Here is a 6000-nt window from a genome sequence, read left to right as displayed (position 1 = left end):
CATACCTCGAATAATCATCAGTAAAGGTAATGAAGTAGGTGTGACCATATTGAGTACCAACTCTAAATGGACCACAAACATCTGTATGGATCAAATCCAACAGATTTTGACTACGCTCAGGTTTCCCCTTAAAAGAAGATTTAGTCATTTTTCCTTTCAGGCAGGATTCACAAGTAGGTAGAGAGTTAATATCAGACATATCAAACATGCCCTCTCCCACTAGCTTGTTCATCCTCCTTGAGGAAATATGACCTAGCCTAGCGTGCCAAAGGTTTGCCGGGTTTTGGCTATCGATTTTCCTTTTGTTTGTTGTTGCCGGTTTATCAACATAATTTATTGGAACGTCTTTTAGTTTTAAGTTGTATAGATCATTTTCAAGTTGTCCATTTCCAATCAAACATTCATTCTTGTAAATATTGCAAATCCCATTCACAAAATTGCAAGAATAACCATCTCTATCAAGCATAGAAACAGAAATAATGTTTTTAATCAAATCCGGAACAAATAAAACATCTCTTAAAAGTAACTTAAAACCGTTCTGCAAAATTAAATAAACATCTCCTACGGCTTTAGCTTCAACTCTGGAACCATTTCCAAGCCTCAGCTGGGTCTCACCCATTCTAAGCCTGCGACTTCTTGTCATCACCTGCAAATCATTGCAAATGTGAGATCCACATCCGGTATCCAATACCCAAGAAGTAGTATTAAGTGAAACATTTATTTCAATATAGAACATACCCTTCGCAGTTCGCAACTGATCTAGATATTCCTTGCAGTTACGCTTCCAATGACCGGGCTTCTTGCAGTAATGGCAAACATCCTTGGATTTTTCCATGTTTGAAGCCTTTGTCTTGTACTTCTTCTCGGGTTCGATTTTATTGTGTGGGGCAGAACGTTTCTTGCCCTTTGTACTTGGTCCCTTCTTAGCAGAAGAAGAGGAGCCCACCAAGAAAGCCGGTTTATCCTTCTTTAATGTGGATTCATATGTCACAAGCATATTGACCATCTCTTCAAGGGAGGCCTCTATCTTGTTCATATTGAAATTCACCACAAATCCGTCAAACGAAGAAGGAAGAGACAGAAGTAGTAAGTCCACGTTGAGTTCATGCTCCAACACCAAATCAAGGGTTACCAACTTCTGTATGAGCCAAATCACTCGTACCCCATGATCACGGACCGAAGTCCCTTCACGCATGCGACACGTCATTAGCTCCTTTACAGTAGAGAACCTTTCAGCCCTCGATTGAGCCCCAAAAAGTTCCTTGAGTTGAACGTGAATGTCAGCAGCATTCACGATGTCCTCAAATCGCCTCTGGAGTTCATCAGACATCGAGGCTTGCATATAGCATTTGGTCTTGATATCATGGTCCCACCATGTATCAAGTTTGGCTAACTCTTCCAGACTTACGTCAGCTGGTGCTTCCTTCGGAGGAGATTTTTCTAACACGTAGAGCATCTTCTCCGAAGTCAAGACAATCTTCAACTTACGGAACCATTCCGTATAGTTTGCGCCAGTCAACTTATTTTGTTCGAGGATCGAGAAAAGTGGATTACGCGAATTCATCTTATGAAATACTGAAAAGAAACAGACAAATATCAGTGATTGTTTAAGCAATTTACTAAGACATAAAATAGGCGATATTTATTTTATGAATCTCACTCCCACTATTTTAACGATTTCACTACCCTCTAGTGAAAACGGGAAACTGTTTTCCTTAGTGAGAACATGGAGTCCAATTGACAATCTATGGTCCCGAATAATATCAGCCAACCATAATTTCAAAAGGTAGAGCCCAATTGCTTCCAAAGCAACCTCCATGTTTTTACCTCATATCCAATAAGGGCCCAATAATATGACGCCGTTTATTGTGACATGTCAAGATGACCCATCAATATTAAGTTGTGATGGACGGTCGCCATGTGGATCCCCCAATAATATGAGCCGATCCCATGGGAGTTCCAGCCAACTTACAACATGTGTCGATCCAATGTACAGCTTTCCGACGAACGGGCCCCCCCAATAATATGAGCCGGACCGTATCCGCGGGTAGCATCTCATACATTGATCGTTGATGGAAGGTAGGAACATTTAAACAAATTTAAATTTCCTTTATTTATCTTGATATCAATTTTAAATCATATTTAAAATGAGGGATTTTTAATTATAAAAATTTGTCTCATCATTTTTAAAATTTTGTATGCTTGTCGGATTCACACAATTTTGTCTAAAACATGCATACAACTATAATATCACATATTATATAGGATGATCGATTCCATTTCTAATCGACCCGTGGTTGCCAATCATGAGTCTTAGTCCAATCCTAGGTAATATGCAGTATGCAATGCAATCCTATTACATTTGCTTCCAATTTACATTTTTTCTGTCTTTATTGTCTGCTGGGCCCACCTCCATCTTCAAATCTTGATCTCTCACTAAATCTAATGTATTTACAATAAATAACAATGACAAGTAGGGGATACATTTTTAAGGGGTGGGAACGGGCCATAAACCAAGCCCACTTTTATTACATATGACATTCATATTGGGCCATAAACCAGGCCCATTAATAAAACCAACAACAATAAAAACAAATGTAAATTCCTAACATACACCTACAAAATTGGTCATGGCAATCGATCATCCTTATCCAATAATATTTAATTCAAAAATAATTTATTGGATAACATGCAATGGCAATTTAAATTCAAAAGGATAAAATCATATTTCATATATAAAATCATATTTTACATACAAAATCATATTTTATCTTTTTATCAAATAAAATCATATTTTATCTGTAAAATCCAATTTTATACATAAAATCATATTTTACTCAATATACTCATAAGATCATATCTTATCATCAATTGTACCAAAAATAATTAATTTCAAAATTCAATTTAAGGATAAAATATTAAAATTTTCCAAAAATTCAAATTTATCCAAAAATCAATTTTAAAATTTTCGGACTCGAACAATTCGATCCGATGCCTCGTGGACCAATCAAAACAATTTTCGATCGGACCAAAAATAGAATTTTAACATATTAAAATTTAATTTAAAAATTAAAAATAATTTTTCCCGCGGGCCGCCCAGGACATTCCCGGGCTGCCCGCGCCCTAATGGGGTCGGGCCGGGCAGCCCGGCTGCCCCTAGGGCAGCGACGATCGCTGCCCTGGGCTGCGCCGAGCGCTGCCCTGCGCAGCGCCCAGCGCTGCGCTGTGCAGCGCCGTGCGCTGCCAGGGGCAGCGACGATCGCTGCCTCTGCCCTGGGCAGCGATCCAATCGCTGCCCGGGTTTTTGCCCGAAAAAAATATTTTATTTTTAAATATTTATTTTGTTTCAAAAACCGATGCTTAAAATTTTTTTTTTGTACAATCGATTAATTTAATCGCTTGATCTGAGCAACCTTCCTCTTATACCACTGTTGGAGAACGCGGCGATCAGATCAATTTGGATTGATACCCGGTGCAGCGGAAGTTTAAAATTTTTATATGGAACGATTCCATAATGGGTATCAACCTTACGATTAAATTGTGTGTGTAAAAATTAAATAACGATTATAAAATTTTTACCTTTAATCTCGAATCGAGATTTTGGACACCAACAGATTTCTCTGCTCTTGTTGTATATCCCCGGAACTGATGGACGAACTATTCTTCAATCAGGTCCACGAACGGATATTTAATCCCTCTGATAGATTGCACTAGAAAATCTATCAGAAGTTTCTACGAAGAGATTAACGAATTTGATCCGTTAAACCAGACTGTAATTCAAAATCACAGGCTGGATTTTACCGAGTAGAGAGAGAGGGGGGGGGGGGGCAGCCACTATTGATAGAAAATACTTAGGTTTTCGAAAATTGTGACCTGTTGTGTCTAATTTCTGTACTGCAATAACTTATTTATAATGTAGGCCACTAACAGCTTAAGGCCCATTAGTCATAAGTTCAAGCCCGACAAGCAAAGCCCGCATGTTCAGAAATTAATATAAAATTCATCGTGACTCCGATTGATAAACAGATTTCACCAATGTGCACAGAAACCATTTCTGCACCTTTTAAAGTCAAGATAAATTTTTCTGAATCCGAATTCAGTGATTTCCAAAAATGCCCATCCCTATGTCATTTTAGGAAATCTTACTCCTCTACTCATAATTAAGAAGTCCAACTTCTTTGTTCATTAAATTTAACTCTTTAAATTTAACTATCTCAACGGGGATTAAAAATCCATTACTCTGTGTGACCCTCAATGGTTCAGGGATACAGCTAGCCGTGGGCTCACAACTCCTTGTGACTCGGAACAACAATTTTCGACTTGCCCATCGAATCATGGTAAGAGCGCCTAGCAACATCGCCCCATGATTCCCTAGGTATCACTGATAGTGCCTACAAGAACCCATAGATTTTGGTTAGCGTACAGTACGGTCCCTTCATCCATATATCCCGATCGAATCAACAACCATTGGTATATCGAGAGTCGCTCGAGATTCGATAACTATGCAATACATCTTGAAGATCAAAAAGTGACATCGCATGTGCTACTAAGAAACCATTTCTTAAACCACATCATGTACTCTGGCCAGAGATTCGTCACACTAATATCTCCTCAGATCGCATAGGATATCCACACTCGCAAGTATGTGGTGAATCCTTGACAACAAAGCATCGACTCCTATATGTGTTGTAACTGTACCCAATCCCGACACCTGATGACCCCAATAGAGTCGGTAAACGAGTCAAAGCACAGTACTAGCATATAGAGTCTCAATGATGTTTCAAGTAGTAAGGACTAATGGTGTACAACCAAAACCGCGGACTATATCCACTCGATAAGTGATAACCACTTGGAAAGTCCGGATAAGGTAGTTCGATCATTCATCGTATGAATATCCATTTGCATGCTTCGAACATCTCTATATTCCTTACCAATGAAACGTGGTACTCTGCATCGCAAATGCTAGTCTCAAACTCGAGCGATCCTTATCCTTATTATCGGACGGCTCAATCAACTAGGAACAGTTTAGAATATACAGTGACTATAAGATGTGTTTCATGATAGACATCTCCATGTTCTACCACATCTTACATACACTATAGTATATTCAAGGTCTTTATCAAAACAACAATAGTACATCACAATATAACAATATGAAGAAAGATAAAGTCATTGCCATTAATAAAAGTGTAAATAATATTAAACAAAAGATTATTTATACAAAGAGTCATCAAAGCCCTTAGCCATAAGTTGGCTCACCGGGCACCCACTCTTTCATGAGAGCACCATTTGTGGATGTCCTTTGCTACCAAATGTATGCAATAGGGGCATATTTTCCAAATTCCAAACTTGTGAGATGCTTCATATGATTTTATCTCGTCTACTTAAACAATTTGTGGACTATCATTTACTCTAATTCAACTCAAATTTAGGAACATGCGACCGAGAGATCGAGCACAACTAGTACGCATGGATGGGATAAATTTCATTGAATCGGGAACATTGCATTCCGATTGTAGGACAACCATTGTGGGCCATGAGGATGCTTCATATGATTGTTTCTCGTCTACGACAACAATTTGAGGACTATCATTTACTTTAATTCCATTCAAATTTAGGAACATGTGTCCGCGAGATCGAGCTCAACAAGCACAAGTGGATTGGATAAATTTCATTTAATCGAGAACAATATGTTTCAATTGTAAGATACACATTGTGGGCCACGAGCAGCACACTACTTTAGTGGACATTGACCAATCAAAGACTTTGACCACCACCTACCCCTCATTATTAAGCTCTGTCGGTACACTTCAACTCTTCCATTCGCTTCTTGGTTCCAGTTTGGTTAGGGTTTTGCTTTTCAAAATAAAATTTCAGTTTTCTCTTGCGCAATGGAAATGAATATTGCACCACAATGTCTATGTGGTTTTGGAGAAATGATATTACGAAGATCCGGACCATGTTTAACCCGCCCGGGAGAGTTGTATTACCTCTTTCCTC

This window comes from Henckelia pumila, chromosome 1 (assembly GCF_033568475.1).
Source record: "Henckelia pumila isolate YLH828 chromosome 1, ASM3356847v2, whole genome shotgun sequence".
Taxonomy (NCBI): Eukaryota; Viridiplantae; Streptophyta; class Magnoliopsida; order Lamiales; family Gesneriaceae; genus Henckelia; species Henckelia pumila.
The sequence above is the reverse complement of the archived record's forward strand: the minus strand, read 5'-3'. Positions refer to the sequence as shown.